Source organism: Mastigoproctus giganteus, unplaced genomic scaffold, assembly GCF_048544385.1.
Source record: "Mastigoproctus giganteus isolate SK-2022 unplaced genomic scaffold, ASM4854438v1 scaffold_91, whole genome shotgun sequence".
Lineage (NCBI taxonomy): Eukaryota > Metazoa > Arthropoda > Arachnida > Uropygi > Thelyphonidae > Mastigoproctus > Mastigoproctus giganteus.
Window position 1 is genome coordinate 23439 of NW_028328368.1, and position 17097 is coordinate 40535.

At 40.8% G+C, this 17097-nt stretch overlaps 11 non-coding genes and 4 pseudogenes across 11 annotated transcripts; all 15 read left to right on the top strand.

Moving 5' to 3' along the window:
* Positions 1-553: 553 nt before the first annotated feature.
* Positions 554-672, top strand: LOC150074701 (5S ribosomal RNA). Its single transcript, XR_016548065.1, has one exon. It is a non-coding gene; the product is annotated as a 5S ribosomal RNA (ribosomal RNA).
* Positions 673-1260: 588 nt separating this feature from the next.
* On the top strand, positions 1261-1379 carry LOC150074702 (5S ribosomal RNA; annotated as a pseudogene).
* Positions 1380-1966: 587 nt separating this feature from the next.
* Positions 1967-2085, top strand: LOC150074703 (5S ribosomal RNA). The gene has a single exon (XR_016548085.1). It is a non-coding gene; the product is annotated as a 5S ribosomal RNA (ribosomal RNA).
* Positions 2086-2672: 587 nt separating this feature from the next.
* Positions 2673-2791, top strand: LOC150074704 (5S ribosomal RNA). The gene has a single exon (XR_016548066.1). It is a non-coding gene; the product is annotated as a 5S ribosomal RNA (ribosomal RNA).
* Positions 2792-3378: 587 nt separating this feature from the next.
* Positions 3379-3497, top strand: LOC150074705 (5S ribosomal RNA). The gene has a single exon (XR_016548068.1). It is a non-coding gene; the product is annotated as a 5S ribosomal RNA (ribosomal RNA).
* A 588-nt stretch (positions 3498-4085) lies between these two features.
* Positions 4086-4204, top strand: LOC150074706 (5S ribosomal RNA). Its single transcript, XR_016548081.1, has one exon. It is a non-coding gene; the product is annotated as a 5S ribosomal RNA (ribosomal RNA).
* A 578-nt stretch (positions 4205-4782) lies between these two features.
* On the top strand, positions 4783-4901 carry LOC150074707 (5S ribosomal RNA). The gene has a single exon (XR_016548069.1). It is a non-coding gene; the product is annotated as a 5S ribosomal RNA (ribosomal RNA).
* A 588-nt stretch (positions 4902-5489) lies between these two features.
* On the top strand, positions 5490-5608 carry LOC150074708 (5S ribosomal RNA; annotated as a pseudogene).
* Positions 5609-6195: 587 nt separating this feature from the next.
* LOC150074709 (5S ribosomal RNA) lies at positions 6196-6314 on the top strand. Its single transcript, XR_016548086.1, has one exon. It is a non-coding gene; the product is annotated as a 5S ribosomal RNA (ribosomal RNA).
* Positions 6315-6901: 587 nt separating this feature from the next.
* On the top strand, positions 6902-7020 carry LOC150074710 (5S ribosomal RNA). The gene has a single exon (XR_016548070.1). It is a non-coding gene; the product is annotated as a 5S ribosomal RNA (ribosomal RNA).
* A 587-nt stretch (positions 7021-7607) lies between these two features.
* LOC150074711 (5S ribosomal RNA) lies at positions 7608-7726 on the top strand. The gene has a single exon (XR_016548087.1). It is a non-coding gene; the product is annotated as a 5S ribosomal RNA (ribosomal RNA).
* Positions 7727-8314: 588 nt separating this feature from the next.
* On the top strand, positions 8315-8433 carry LOC150074712 (5S ribosomal RNA; annotated as a pseudogene).
* A 587-nt stretch (positions 8434-9020) lies between these two features.
* LOC150074713 (5S ribosomal RNA) lies at positions 9021-9139 on the top strand. The gene has a single exon (XR_016548088.1). It is a non-coding gene; the product is annotated as a 5S ribosomal RNA (ribosomal RNA).
* Positions 9140-9726: 587 nt separating this feature from the next.
* On the top strand, positions 9727-9845 carry LOC150074714 (5S ribosomal RNA). The gene has a single exon (XR_016548071.1). It is a non-coding gene; the product is annotated as a 5S ribosomal RNA (ribosomal RNA).
* Positions 9846-16543: 6698 nt separating this feature from the next.
* On the top strand, positions 16544-16664 carry LOC150074715 (5S ribosomal RNA; annotated as a pseudogene).
* The last annotated feature ends 433 nt before the right edge of the window (positions 16665-17097 follow it).

Genomic DNA, 17097 nt, shown 5'->3' on the forward strand with positions numbered 1-17097 from the left:
CAAAAAAAAAAAAAAATTAGTTAATGCAGAAACGCTGCTCATATTTTTCCTCATGATCACAGCATCGATTTTCAAAAACATCAGTGCAACTACACTGAGGCCGGCCTCAGTGTAATTTAGTTTGCGGCAATTAAGCGTAATTTACAGGGATGCATAGCGCTGTCGCACCGTAGGGCGTCGAACTTACCACAGCACCTTTTTCTCAGTAATCACTTGCCGATAGATACTAGGAGAGTGAGTGAGACCGGTAATAGCCTTAGACTGGACGCTGACGATGTGCCCTAATCTCGTAACCAGGTCAGCCTCTTTGGTCACGAGGATTGTTTCCTCCCCTCAAATTTCTGTTTCGAACGCGTATTATTATTTCTATTATTATTATTATGATTACCGCGTGTTCAGTTATGTAGCTGCAGCAGTACGAATTAGACGAATTCTTTCCTTAGATTCCATGTAACAGAAGCGAGATTTCATGGCGTTTCCGATAGGAAACGTTATGAAATCCATGGAAGAGCAAAGTCAGCCACAAGTAGCCCTATTACAGGCTCTTCTACCAGCCAACTATCATACTAGGCTGAATACACCGGTTCTCGTCCGATCACCGAAGTTAAGCAGCGTTAGGCCCGGTCAGTACTTGGGAGGGTGACCACCTGGGAATACCGGGTGTAGTTGGCTTTTTGCCCTTTTTTTGACATTAGTTAATGCAGAAACAGAAAAAAAAAAAAATTAGTTAATGCAGAAACGCTGCTCATATTTTTCCTCAAGATCACAGCATCGATTTTCAAAAACATCAGTGCAACTACACTGAGGCCGGCCTCAGTGTAATTTAGTTTGCGGCAATTAAGCGTAATTTACAGGGATGCATAGAGCTGTCGCACCGTAGGGCGTCGAACTTACCACAGCACCTTTTTCTCAGTAATCACTTGCCGATAGATACTAGGAGAGTGAGTGAGACCGGTAATAGCCTTAGACTGGACGCTGACGATGTGCCCTAATCTCGTAACCAGGTCAGCCTCTTTGGTCACGAGGATTGTTTCCTCCCCTCAAATTTCTGTTTCGAACGCGTATTATTATTTCTATTATTATTATTATGATTACCGCGTGTTCAGTTATGTAGCTGCAGCAGTACGAATTAGACAAATTCTTGCCTTAGATTCCATGTAACAGAACCGAGATTTCATGGCGTTTCCGATAGGAAACGTTATGAAATCCATGGAAGAGCAAAGTCAGCCACAAGTAGCCCTATTACAGGCTCTTCTACCAGCCAACTATCATTCTAGGCTGAATACACCGGTTCTCGTCCGATCACCGAAGTTAAGCAGCGTTAGGCCCGGTCAGTACTTGGGAGGGTGATCACCTGGGAATACCGGGTGTAGTTGGCTTTTTGCCCTTTTTTTGGCATTAGTTAATGCAGAAACAGAAAAAAAAAAAATTAGTTAATGCAGAAACGCTGCTCATATTTTTCCTCAAGATCACAGCATCGATTTTCAAAAACATCAGTGCAACTACACTGAGGCCGGCCTCAGTGTAATTTAGTTTGCGGCAATTAAGCGTAATTTACAGGGATGCATAGCGCTGTCGCACCGTAGGGCGTCGAACTTACCACAGCACCTTTTTCTCAGTAATCACTTGCCGATAGATACTAGGAGAGTGAGTGAGACCGGTAATAGCCTTAGACTGGACGCTGACGATGTGCCCTAATCTCGTAACCAGGTCAGCCTCTTTGGTCACGAGGATTGTTTCCTCCAATCAAATTTCTGTTTCGAACGCGTATTATTATTTCTATTATTATTATTATGATTACCGCGTGTTCAGTTATTTAGCTGCAGCAGTACGAATTAGACGAATTCTTGCCTTAGATTCCATGTAACAGAACCGAGATTTCATGGCGTTTCCGATAGGAAACGTTATGAAATCCATGGAAGAGCAAAGTCAGCCACAAGTAGCCCTATTACAGGCTCTTCTACCAGCCAACTATCATACTAGGCTGAATACACCGGTTTTCGTCCGATCACCGAAGTTAAGCAGCGTTAGGCCCGGTCAGTACTTGGGAGGGTGACCACCTGGGAATACCGGGTGTAGTTGGCTTTTTGCCCTTTTTTTGACATTAGTTAATGCAGAAACAGAAAAAAAAAAAATTAGTTAATGCAGAAACGCTGCTCATATTTTTCCTCAAGATCACAGCATCGATTTTCAAAAACATCAGTGCAACTACACTGAGGCCGGCCTCAGTGTAATTTAGTTTGCGGCAATTAAGCGTAATTTACAGGGATGCATAGCGCTGTCGCACCGTAGGGCGTCGAACTTACCACAGCACCTTTTTCTCAGTAATCACTTGCCGATAGATACTAGGAGAGTGAGTGAGACCGGTAATAGCCTTAGACTGGACGCTGACCATGTGCCCTAATCTCGTAACCAGGTCAGCCTCTTTGGTCACGAGGATTGTTTCCTCCCCTCAAATTTCTGTTTCGAACGCGTATTATTATTTCTATTATTATTATTATGATTACCGCGTGTTCAGTTATGTAGCTGCAGCAGTACGAATTAGACGAATTCTTGCCTTAGATTCCATGTAACAGAACCGAGATTTCATGGCGTTTCCGATAGGAAACGTTATGAAATCCATGGAAGAGCAAAGTCAGCCACAAGTAGCCCTATTACAGGCTCTTCTACCAGCCAACTATCATACTAGGCTGAATACACCGGTTCTCGTCCGATCACCGAAGTTAAGCAGCGTTAGGCCCGGTCAGTACTTGGGAGGGTGACCACCTGGGAATACCGGGTGTAGTTGGCTTTTTGCCCTTTTTTTGACATTAGTTAATGCAGAAACAGAAAAAAAAAAAAATTAGTTAATGCAGAAACGCTGCTCATATTTTTCCTCAAGATCACAGATCGATTTTCAAAAACATCAGTGCAACTACACTGAGGCCGGCCTCAGTGTAATTTAGTTTGCGGCAATTAAGCGTAATTTACAGGGATGCATAGCGCTGTCGCACCGTAGGGCGTCGAACTTACCACAGCACCTTTTTCTCAGTAATCACTTGCCGATAGATACTAGGAGAGTGAGTGAGACCGGTAATAGCCTTAGACTGGACGCTGACGATGTGCCCTAATCTCGTAACCAGGTCAGCCTCTTTGGTCACGAGGATTGTTTCCTCCCCTCAAATTTCTGTTTCGAACGCGTATTATTATTTCTATTATTATTATTATGATTACCGCGTGTTCAGTTATGTAGCTGCAGCAGTACGAATTAGACGAATTCTTGCCTTAGATTCCATGTAACAGAACCGAGATTTCATGGCGTTTCCGATAGGAAACGTTATGAAATCCATGGAAGAGCAAAGTCAGCCACAAGTAGCCCTATTACAGGCTCTTCTACCAGCCAACTATCATACTAGGCTGAATACACCGGTTCTCGTCCGATCACCGAAGTTAAGCAGCGTTAGGCCCGGTCAGTACTTGGGAGGGTGACCACCTGGGAATACCGGGTGTAGTTGGCTTTTTGCCCTTTTTTTGACATTAGTTAATGCAGAAACAGAAAAAAAAAAAAATTAGTTAATGCAGAAACGCTGCTCATATTTTTCCTCAAGATCACAGCATCGATTTTCAAAAACATCAGTGCAACTACACTGAGGCCTGCCTCAGTGTAATTTAGTTTGCGGCAATTAAGCGTAATTTACAGGGATGCATAGCGCTGTCGCACCGTAGGGCGTCGAACTTACCACAGCACCTTTTTCTCAGTAATCACTTGCCGATAGATACTAGGAGAGTGAGTGAGACCGGTAATAGCCTTAGACTGGACGCTGACGATGTGCCCTAATCTCGTAACCAGGTCAGCCTCTTTGGTCACGAGGATTGTTTCCTCCCCTCAAATTTCTGTTTCGAACGCGTATTATTATTTCTATTATTATTATTATGATTACCGCGTGTTCAGTTATGTAGCTGCAGCAGTACGAATTAGACGAATTCTTGCCTTAGATTCCATGTAACAGAACCGAGATTTCATGGCGTTTCCGATAGGAAACGTTATGAAATCCATGGAAGAGCAAAGTCAGCCACAAGTAGCCCTATTACAGGCTCTTCTACCAGCCAACTATCATACTAGGCTGAATACACCGGTTCTCGTCCGATCACCGAAGTTAAGCAGCGTTAGGCTCGGTCAGTACTTGGGAGGGTGACCACCTGGGAATACCGGGTGTAGTTGGCTTTTTTGACATTAGTTAATGCAGAAACAAAAAAAAAAAAAAATTAGTTAATGCAGAAACGCTGCTCATATTTTTCCTCATGATCACAGCATCGATTTTCAAAAACATCAGTGCAACTACACTGAGGCCGGCCTCAGTGTAATTTAGTTTGCGGCAATTAAGCGTAATTTACAGGGATGCATAGCGCTGTCGCACCGTAGGGCGTCGAACTTACCACAGCACCTTTTTCTCAGTAATCACTTGCCGATAGATACTAGGAGAGTGAGTGAGACCGGTAATAGCCTTAGACTGGACGCTGACGATGTGCCCTAATCTCGTAACCAGGTCAGCCTCTTTGGTCACGAGGATTGTTTCCTCCCCTCAAATTTCTGTTTCGAACGCGTATTATTATTTCTATTATTATTATTATGATTACCGCGTGTTCAGTTATGTAGCTGCAGCAGTACGAATTAGACGAATTCTTTCCTTAGATTCCATGTAACAGAAGCGAGATTTCATGGCGTTTCCGATAGGAAACGTTATGAAATCCATGGAAGAGCAAAGTCAGCCACAAGTAGCCCTATTACAGGCTCTTCTACCAGCCAACTATCATACTAGGCTGAATACACCGGTTCTCGTCCGATCACCGAAGTTAAGCAGCGTTAGGCCCGGTCAGTACTTGGGAGGGTGACCACCTGGGAATACCGGGTGTAGTTGGCTTTTTGCCCTTTTTTTGACATTAGTTAATGCAGAAACAGAAAAAAATAAAAATTAGTTAATGCAGAAACGCTGCTCATATTTTTCCTCAAGATCACAGCATCGATTTTCAAAAACATCAGTGCAACTACACTGAGGCCGGCCTCAGTGTAATTTAGTTTGCGGCAATTAAGCGTAATTTACAGGGATGCATAGCGCTGTCGCACCGTAGGGCGTCGAACTTACCACAGCACCTTTTTCTCAGTAATCACTTGCCGATAGATACTAGGAGAGTGAGTGAGACCGGTAATAGCCTTAGACTGGACGCTGACGATGTGCCCTAATCTCGTAACCAGGTCAGCCTCTTTGGTCACGAGGATTGTTTCCTCCCCTCAAATTTCTGTTTCGAACGCGTATTATTATTTCTATTATTATTATTATGATTACCGCGTGTTCAGTTATGTAGCTGCAGCAGTACGAATTAGACAAATTCTTGCCTTAGATTCCATGTAACAGAACCGAGATTTCATGGCGTTTCCGATAGGAAACGTTATGAAATCCATGGAAGAGCAAAGTCAGCCACAAGTAGCCCTATTACAGGCTCTTCTACCAGCCAACTATCATTCTAGGCTGAATACACCGGTTCTCGTCCGATCACCGAAGTTAAGCAGCGTTAGGCCCGGTCAGTACTTGGGAGGGTGATCACCTGGGAATACCGGGTGTAGTTGGCTTTTTGCCCTTTTTTTGGCATTAGTTAATGCAGAAACAGAAAAAAAAAAAATTAGTTAATGCAGAAACGCTGCTCATATTTTTCCTCAAGATCACAGCATCGATTTTCAAAAACATCAGTGCAACTACACTGAGGCCGGCCTCAGTGTAATTTAGTTTGCGGCAATTAAGCGTAATTTACAGGGATGCATAGCGCTGTCGCACCGTAGGGCGTCGAACTTACCACAGCACCTTTTTCTCAGTAATCACTTGCCGATAGATACTAGGAGAGTGAGTGAGACCGGTAATAGCCTTAGACTGGACGCTGACGATGTGCCCTAATCTCGTAACCAGGTCAGCCTCTTTGGTCACGAGGATTGTTTCCTCCAATCAAATTTCTGTTTCGAACGCGTATTATTATTTCTATTATTATTATTATGATTACCGCGTGTTCAGTTATTTAGCTGCAGCAGTACGAATTAGACGAATTCTTGCCTTAGATTCCATGTAACAGAACCGAGATTTCATGGCGTTTCCGATAGGAAACGTTATGAAATCCATGGAAGAGCAAAGTCAGCCACAAGTAGCCCTATTACAGGCTCTTCTACCAGCCAACTATCATACTAGGCTGAATACACCGGTTTTCGTCCGATCACCGAAGTTAAGCAGCGTTAGGCCCGGTCAGTACTTGGGAGGGTGACCACCTGGGAATACCGGGTGTAGTTGGCTTTTTGCCCTTTTTTTGACATTAGTTAATGCAGAAACAGAAAAAAAAAAAATTAGTTAATGCAGAAACGCTGCTCATATTTTTCCTCAAGATCACAGCATCGATTTTCAAAAACATCAGTGCAACTACACTGAGGCCGGCCTCAGTGTAATTTAGTTTGCGGCAATTAAGCGTAATTTACAGGGATGCATAGCGCTGTCGCACCGTAGGGCGTCGAACTTACCACAGCACCTTTTTCTCAGTAATCACTTGCCGATAGATACTAGGAGAGTGAGTGAGACCGGTAATAGCCTTAGACTGGACGCTGACCATGTGCCCTAATCTCGTAACCAGGTCAGCCTCTTTGGTCACGAGGATTGTTTCCTCCCCTCAAATTTCTGTTTCGAACGCGTATTATTATTTCTATTATTATTATTATGATTACCGCGTGTTCAGTTATGTAGCTGCAGCAGTACGAATTAGACGAATTCTTGCCTTAGATTCCATGTAACAGAACCGAGATTTCATGGCGTTTCCGATAGGAAACGTTATGAAATCCATGGAAGAGCAAAGTCAGCCACAAGTAGCCCTATTACAGGCTCTTCTACCAGCCAACTATCATACTAGGCTGAATACACCGGTTCTCGTCCGATCACCGAAGTTAAGCAGCGTTAGGCCCGGTCAGTACTTGGGAGGGTGACCACCTGGGAATACCGGGTGTAGTTGGCTTTTTGCCCTTTTTTTGACATTAGTTAATGCAGAAACAGAAAAAAAAAAAAATTAGTTAATGCAGAAACGCTGCTCATATTTTTCCTCAAGATCACAGATCGATTTTCAAAAACATCAGTGCAACTACACTGAGGCCGGCCTCAGTGTAATTTAGTTTGCGGCAATTAAGCGTAATTTACAGGGATGCATAGCGCTGTCGCACCGTAGGGCGTCGAACTTACCACAGCACCTTTTTCTCAGTAATCACTTGCCGATAGATACTAGGAGAGTGAGTGAGACCGGTAATAGCCTTAGACTGGACGCTGACGATGTGCCCTAATCTCGTAACCAGGTCAGCCTCTTTGGTCACGAGGATTGTTTCCTCCAATCAAATTTCTGTTTCGAACGCGTATTATTATTTCTATTATTATTATTATGATTACCGCGTGTTCAGTTATTTAGCTGCAGCAGTACGAATTAGACGAATTCTTGCCTTAGATTCCATGTAACAGAACCGAGATTTCATGGCGTTTCCGATAGGAAACGTTATGAAATCCATGGAAGAGCAAAGTCAGCCACAAGTAGCCCTATTACAGGCTCTTCTACCAGCCAACTATCATACTAGGCTGAATACACCGGTTTTCGTCCGATCACCGAAGTTAAGCAGCGTTAGGCCCGGTCAGTACTTGGGAGGGTGACCACCTGGGAATACCGGGTGTAGTTGGCTTTTTGCCCTTTTTTTGACATTAGTTAATGCAGAAACAGAAAAAAAAAAAAATTAGTTAATGCAGAAACGCTGCTCATATTTTTCCTCAAGATCACAGCATCGATTTTCAAAAACATCAGTGCAACTACACTGAGGCCGGCCTCAGTGTAATTTAGTTTGCGGCAATTAAGCGTAATTTACAGGGATGCATAGCGCTGTCGCACCGTAGGGCGTCGAACTTACCACAGCACCTTTTTCTCAGTAATCACTTGCCGATAGATACTAGGAGAGTGAGTGAGACCGGTAATAGCCTTAGACTGGACGCTGACGATGTGCCCTAATCTCGTAACCAGGTCAGCCTCTTTGGTCACGAGGATTGTTTCCTCCCCTCAAATTTCTGTTTCGAACGCGTATTATTATTTCTATTATTATTATTATGATTACCGCGTGTTCAGTTATGTAGCTGCAGCAGTACGAATTAGACAAATTCTTGCCTTAGATTCCATGTAACAGAACCGAGATTTCATGGCGTTTCCGATAGGAAACGTTATGAAATCCATGGAAGAGCAAAGTCAGCCACAAGTAGCCCTATTACAGGCTCTTCTACCAGCCAACTATCATTCTAGGCTGAATACACCGGTTCTCGTCCGATCACCGAAGTTAAGCAGCGTTAGGCCCGGTCAGTACTTGGGAGGGTGATCACCTGGGAATACCGGGTGTAGTTGGCTTTTTGCCCTTTTTTTGGCATTAGTTAATGCAGAAACAGAAAAAAAAAAAATTAGTTAATGCAGAAACGCTGCTCATATTTTTCCTCAAGATCACAGCATCGATTTTCAAAAACATCAGTGCAACTACACTGAGGCCGGCCTCAGTGTAATTTAGTTTGCGGCAATTAAGCGTAATTTACAGGGATGCATAGCGCTGTCGCACCGTAGGGCGTCGAACTTACCACAGCACCTTTTTCTCAGTAATCACTTGCCGATAGATACTAGGAGAGTGAGTGAGACCGGTAATAGCCTTAGACTGGACGCTGACGTTGTGCCCTAATCTCGTAACCAGGTCAGCCTCTTTGGTCACGAGGATTGTTTCCTCCAATCAAATTTCTGTTTCGAACGCGTATTATTATTTCTATTATTATTATTATGATTACCGCGTGTTCAGTTATTTAGCTGCAGCAGTACGAATTAGACGAATTCTTGCCTTAGATTCCATGTAACAGAACCGAGATTTCATGGCGTTTCCGATAGGAAACGTTATGAAATCCATGGAAGAGCAAAGTCAGCCACAAGTAGCCCTATTACAGGCTCTTCTACCAGCCAACTATCATACTAGGCTGAATACACCGGTTTTCGTCCGATCACCGAAGTTAAGCAGCGTTAGGCCCGGTCAGTACTTGGGAGGGTGACCACCTGGGAATACCGGGTGTAGTTGGCTTTTTGCCCTTTTTTTGACATTAGTTAATGCAGAAACAGAAAAAAAAAAAATTAGTTAATGCAGAAACGCTGCTCATATTTTTCCTCAAGATCACAGCATCGATTTTCAAAAACATCAGTGCAACTACACTGAGGCCGGCCTCAGTGTAATTTAGTTTGCGGCAATTAAGCGTAATTTACAGGGATGCATAGCGCTGTCGCACCGTAGGGCGTCGAACTTACCACAGCACCTTTTTCTCAGTAATCACTTGCCGATAGATACTAGGAGAGTGAGTGAGACCGGTAATAGCCTTAGACTGGACGCTGACCATGTGCCCTAATCTCGTAACCAGGTCAGCCTCTTTGGTCACGAGGATTGTTTCCTCCCCTCAAATTTCTGTTTCGAACGCGTATTATTATTTCTATTATTATTATTATGATTACCGCGTGTTCAGTTATGTAGCTGCAGCAGTACGAATTAGACGAATTCTTGCCTTAGATTCCATGTAACAGAACCGAGATTTCATGGCGTTTCCGATAGGAAACGTTATGAAATCCATGGAAGAGCAAAGTCAGCCACAAGTAGCCCTATTACAGGCTCTTCTACCAGCCAACTATCATACTAGGCTGAATACACCGGTTCTCGTCCGATCACCGAAGTTAAGCAGCGTTAGGCCCGGTCAGTACTTGGGAGGGTGACCACCTGGGAATACCGGGTGTAGTTGGCTTTTTGCCCTTTTTTTGACATTAGTTAATGCAGAAACAGAAAAAAAAAAAAATTAGTTAATGCAGAAACGCTGCTCATATTTTTCCTCAAGATCACAGATCGATTTTCAAAAACATCAGTGCAACTACACTGAGGCCGGCCTCAGTGTAATTTAGTTTGCGGCAATTAAGCGTAATTTACAGGGATGCATAGCGCTGTCGCACCGTAGGGCGTCGAACTTACCACAGCACCTTTTTCTCAGTAATCACTTGCCGATAGATACTAGGAGAGTGAGTGAGACCGGTAATAGCCTTAGACTGGACGCTGACGATGTGCCCTAATCTCGTAACCAGGTCAGCCTCTTTGGTCACGAGGATTGTTTCCTCCCCTCAAATTTCTGTTTCGAACGCGTATTATTATTTCTATTATTATTATTATGATTACCGCGTGTTCAGTTATGTAGCTGCAGCAGTACGAATTAGACGAATTCTTGCCTTAGATTCCATGTAACAGAACCGAGATTTCATGGCGTTTCCGATAGGAAACGTTATGAAATCCATGGAAGAGCAAAGTCAGCCACAAGTAGCCCTATTACAGGCTCTTCTACCAGCCAACTATCATACTAGGCTGAATACACCAGTTCGCTGGATGATCTTGACCAGTGCAGACGTGTGTTTCCCTTTCTCCGCTATTGTGGGGATTAGTTGGCTAGTGCCGTCTTCCGAAGGGTGTGGTTCGGCAACCCCTCTGGTTTACAACCGTTCAAGGCTACAATGTCTAACGGAGGAAGTACAGAAGTTAAGACCAGCCGTAAAGCTATGTCAAAAACAACCACCGGGAATGTAGTGAAATCGCCGCAAGTCCTATCAACGGAGGAACTAGTAGACTCCTTGAACATTCCAATCGACCTTGACTGGAGTAAATCGTGCATTCTCCGATGTGACCCAAGCGGAGCTCCATATTCGGAATCTGATATTATTTGCAGCCTGAAAGGTAAGATTAAAGGTTCAGATGTATGGCACCTAGGATCTGTGAAATTTAATTCTGTATTCATTATCTCCTTTAAGGAGCATAATATTAAAGAAAGATTCTGTTCTCTTAAGAAAATTACTGTTCGTGGCCTTGCATGCGCTATTATCCCGATTAACAAGACTCGGAAAATAGAGGTCGTTATTCACTGGCTCCCACCCCAAATTCCGAACCGCCTAGTGGCGATGCATTTCGAGAAATTCGGGACCATAAAATACCTCGAGAACATATCCACCATAAAGGACAGAGAATGGTCCCACATTCTCAGTAACAAAAAGAAAATGATAATAGAACTTAATGATGAAGTACAGGTCACAGATATACCCTATGTCATTAGGGTGCAGAAAATGACTGGAATTGTAGTCATAAGCGGAAGACCACCATCCTGCTTTAGATGCAAAAAAATTGGGCACCTTCGCAAAGAGTGCACTGCACCAAAATGCGAAAAATGCAGTAAAATAGGTCATGAAGCGGAAAACTGCACAGGCCGCACGTATGCAGGCATAATATCAAAAAACCTGAAAAACGACTTCTGTGAAGACACAGATACCTGCAATATCGATGATGTCCAGGAAACGGAGTGCATCGAAGAACCGGGAAATAAAAATGATTCGGGATTAGTGGAAGAAAACCCGTCAAATATAACACCAATAATTGACGCAACACAGTTAACCCCACCAAAAATAAACCAAAGCCATAAATCACCATTAGAAAACACCTGTGAAGGCAGGCCGCAAATGTTAACAACACCTGCTGTGAATAACGACGATACAGAATCAATACAGCCTCTAGATACGCCCAACGTGCCCGAAGGAAAGGAAAGTGAGAAAGAAAGTGAAGAAGTAAAGAAAACATCGGAGAGAAGGAAAAAAACAAAATTCGTTCCCAACTTGGTCGTAAGGAACAAGCGGGACAAAGGAAAAGAAAAGGAAGCCGCAAAACCGGATAACTAAAGAAACCAGAAGAACCACTAAATATAGAATAACCCAAGTTTACCTCCAGACAAATATTAATTCCTAAACAATGAAAATAATATCCCTAAACTGCAATGGACTGAAAGGCAATGACTCTCAGAAATTATTGATAAATTTATTAGTAAACCTAAAACCTGATATTGTTATGCTTCAAGACACCAGGATAAATGACTTAAAAGAAGTAGCCATGTTCGAACAAAAACTAAATAAAAATTATATCTCTATTTTTGAACCAGCCCAAAATAATTCAGTTGCAGGAGTAATAACACTAATTTATAAAAGAGCCCGGAATATACAAATACACGCTCACGAAACTCTGATTCCACACAGAGCATTAGGAGTAGACATAACATGGAACTCAAAAACCTTATCGTTGATCAACATATATGGGCCTACAAGACACAACGAAAAAAAACACTTTTGGACAGAACTGGAACATATACTAACAGATAAGCACACAATTATAGCGGCAGGAGACATGAATTTCTTAGAAGACAAAACAAGGGATCAAGAAAAGGCAACAGATACACCCATTCCCACATTTTCTAAAATATTCAAAACATTACATTTATATGACGCCTACCGTACACTACACCCAACACAGAAAGAATACACATTCTTTTCTGCAAACAACGCGTCCAGACTTGATAGACTTTACTACCCAGACCACCTGGGGATCACAGTAGGAAACGTCATGCATACACCAGTTTCCTTCACTGACCACCACATGCTGATAGTTAAGCTATTAAGTGAAGTCCAAGAAAGCGCATTTGTAAACAGGGAATACCCGCTCTGGAAACTGAATGCAAGTCTCCTACAGGAAGACGAGTTTCAAGCAGAAATCAAAAAAATCAGCAGAGAAACAAAAAACGCTGAAAACCCAATAGAAGGGTGGTATAGATTTAAACAGGAGGTAAAAAAAATGGCTATTAAATTGGGGAAACAAATGAAACATAAACAGAACGAAGAAAAGAGAAACATAATAAAAGAATTACAAAGAACATACACACCCGATAGAAATATTAAAAACACAATGGAAAGAACAAAACTTAAAGAAAAACTAAAAGATATTGAAAAGAAAGAAATAGAAGGCGCATGGCTTAGAGCTAGAATTAAGGCCATCGAAAATGATGAAGGCAAAAGCAGTACAGCTTGGTTATTTGAAAAAGAAAGATGCAAGAAAAGAACCGTAAAAGCCATAACAAAAAACAATGAAACATACAAAAATGATGCAGATATAATAGCTATCTTCCACAATCACTACACGAAAACATTTGAAAGAAAACACAGCTGTGAGACCGAATCAGACACTTTCTTACAGCTGTTAAATAAATTAAAACCAGATGAAGCAGAAGAAATCGACAAACCTATATCCATACAAGAATGCAGACAAGCAATCAGAAAACTCCCAACACAAAAATCACCAGGACCAGACGGACTCACTGCTGAATTTTACAAGAAATACTTCCACATATTTGAAGACCAATTTGTAGACATGATAATAGCAATAGGAAAAACAGAAAATACACCCCAAAATTTTAACCTAGGATACATATGTACCATCCCAAAAACCGAGAATAAAGAAAATCTAAAAGACATAAACCAATGGAGAGGCATTACTCTTCTGAACACAGACTTCAAAATCTTGTCAAAAATCTTAGCGTCAAGAGTACAAATCCACTTAGTGAAAATAATCACTGATGCCCAAACGTGCGGAATTAAGGGGCGAAAAATTGAAGACACCATAATGCAGGTAAGATGCATTTATGAATATTACAAAGTAACTGAAAAACCATGCATTCTAATGGGACTGGACTTAGAAAAAGCCTTTGATTCAGTCAGCCATGATTACCTACATAAAGTTATAAAAGCAACAGGATTCGGAATCGGGTTCCAAACATGGATAAGAACGTTGTACAATAAGGCTCAATCAAGATTAATAATTAACAAAAAGCTGTCTGCCCCATTCAATATCCAATGCTCCATTAGGCAAGGTGACAACCTCTCAATGATTCTGTTTGCCTTGGCTATAGAACCACTGATAAGGTCAATCCAATCAAACAAAAAAATTAGCGGAACGCGCATAGGCGAAGAGAGAGAAACTAAGGTCCTGGCGTACGCTGACGATATCACGGTGACGCTGACAACGGCTCAATCTGTAAATGAAATACTAAAAATCATGAAATCTTTCGAAAAGGCGAGCGGCCTAAAAATAAATGAAAGGAAAACAAACGCAACATTAATCGGAAAGTGGAAAAAAACACCCACCTTGCCTGAAAATATAAACAGTAAAAACGAATTTAGAATACTAGGAATCACACTAGGTGAAGAAGAATGTTACGCTAACCAATGGGAAGCATTGTGCAAGAAAGTGACCCAAAAATTATCAACCTGGAGAGGAAGACATCTCTCAGTAAAAGGGAAGGCAAGAGTGTGCAACCAGTATATAATGTCCAAACTATGGTACCTGATCGGACACATCCCATACAATGGGAAATATGCAGACAGGATTCATAGAGAATGCGCCCAGTTTATTTGGAATTCATCCTACGAACCAATGAGAAGGTCAACCCTCTTTCACGACAGTGAAGCTGGAGGCCTTGGGCTCGTTAACATCCACATAAAAACACTAATAAACAATGCGAAAATTGCAGAAAAAGCCCAAAACTCAGGAAAAGGGTGGACACCTTATGTACTAATGTTTAAACAAAAGTTACTCCCTCACAGATATGCCTACTCACTGGAAGCAAAAATAAATAGAATACCAGAAATGTTCAGAGAAATCGTGGAAGGTGAAGAGTATGCAAAAGACAGAATAGATCTCGGGAAAATTCTGGAAACAAACTCAAGAGTGACCTACACAAAAATGATAAGAAGCACTATACCACCACCACAACACAGGGAAATTCAAAGGGGAAATATAAGACTATCACCAGTACTAGAAAAAGTGTTTAAATTACCAATAAAACCGAAATATAAGACCTTCTTTTATAAAGTTCATCACTGTTGTCTGCCAACCAGAATATGGCTGGTTGCAAAAGGCATACCTATCTACAGTCCAGCCAAATGCAACTTCTGCAACGATCCAGAAACAATACACCACCTAATGATATACTGCAACGTCACATCTAAAATATGGAACGTAGTGACTCCACTGATCTCTTCATCGTCAATGATCACCGAAAAACTTGTATTCTGGTTAAAAGATGGAAAAATAGAAACAACAAAAATGATCATAATAATCATTACAATGTACGCAATATGGTCGCACAGATGCGATGAAATATACGGGAGAAATGAAGCAGGAAACATATTGATGAAAGTAAACAAATATCTCAAAGAAATCACTCATGATACCATCTACAAGAAAGCAATAACCCCGAGGGAATGGCAGAAAACAGGAGTCCTCTCTGGAGAGCAAGACAGTTACAAATACAAACCAATCGCAAATTAATCATCACAATGCCATAAATGTTTTTAAATGTGAAAACTGAACTAATACAAGTTAAACAAAGAAATAAGATAACGTAACACAATGAAACTAATAAATTAATGTATCTTAAGAAACATTATAGGTATATGATAAATCACTATGTGTATTTCAATAAGGATTGTCAATTAGCACGAATGTATATATAACGTAAGATCTCAATAACAATTTGTACTTTAAAAATCATGTACAATATAGTTTAACAATAGCAATAAAAAAAGAAAAGCTTATGTGTAAATTAGAATAAAAAAGAAATATGGTCAAGTTATATAAAGGAGAAAGAACCTGTATAAATACAGAACAATGGAACAATATATAAACCATTCATATATAATGTGTCCAATATGAGCAACACAACTTGTGTATTCGCTTTATATGTAAACAAAAAAGAGAGATAAGTTAAAACTGAAATAATGTAACCTGGTGTCGTGAAGTAGAGCTAAATGTAAATGAATGTAAAGCAATAATAATATGTTAAACAAAAAGAAAAGATGTTATCTGACAAATGAAGGTATGTAAAAATTGGAACGGAAAATGATACAATGTAATTTATAAATAATGTCATGTATGTTTACATAACAAGCTTGTATACCTAATGAGTGTAATTTATAAATAATGTAATGTATATTTACATAACAAGCTGGTATACCTAATGAGTGTAATTTATAAATAATGTAATGTATATCTATATAACAAGCTGGTATACCTAATGAGGGTAATTTATAAATAATGTAATATATATTTATATAACAAGCTGGTATACCTAATGAGTGTAACTTATAAATAATGTAATGTATATTTATATAACAAGCTGGTATGCATCATAATTGTAGGACATATCCGTTCTACAGATAAAAAAAAATTCATATATCAACAAATTGTATAGTAAAATGGAAAAGTGTACCAAAATAAAAAGGAAATATGTGAGCAAGCCTCACGTATAGAGACAATATCACATGAGCCAAAACAAATTCAGGACTGTAGTGCAATATAAGGTCAATCAAATGGAAGTAAATAAAACGTATGCTAATAAGAAACGCCACTCTCAGGCGAGGATGTAACCTGAAAAGGAAAATAGAATGTGAAAAAAAAAAAAAAAAAAAAAAAAAAAAAATATATATGTAACAAAATGAAACAGAAAATGATACTATGTAATTTGTAAATAATGTATATATTGTAATTTATATTTGTATCATAAGCTGGTATATCCAAAGTATGTATATAGAAACCAATAAAATAGTACTAGGCTGAATACACCGGTTCTCGTCCGATCACCGAAGTTAAGCAGCGTTAGGCCCGGTCAGTACTTGGGAGGGTGACCACCTGGGAATACCGGGTGTAGTTGGCTTTTTGCCCTTTTTTTGACATTAGTTAATGCAGAAACAGAAAAAAAAAAAAATTAGTTAATGCAGAAACGCTGCTCATATTTTTCCTCAAGATCACAGCATCGATTTTCAAAAACATCAGTGCAACTACACTGAGGCCGGCCTCAGTGTAATTTAGTTTGCGGCAATTAAGCGTAATTTACAGGGATGCATAGCGCTGTCGCACCGTAGGGCGTCGAACTTACCACAGCACCTTTTTCTCAGTAATCACTTGCCGATAGATACTAGGAGAGTGAGTGAGACCGGTAATAGCCTTAGACTGGACGCTGACGATGTGCCCTAATCTCGTAACCAGGTCAGCCTCTTTGGTCACGAGGATTGTTTCCTCCCCTCAAATTTCTGTTTCGAACGCGTATTATTATTTCTATTATTATTATTATGATTACCGCGTGTTCA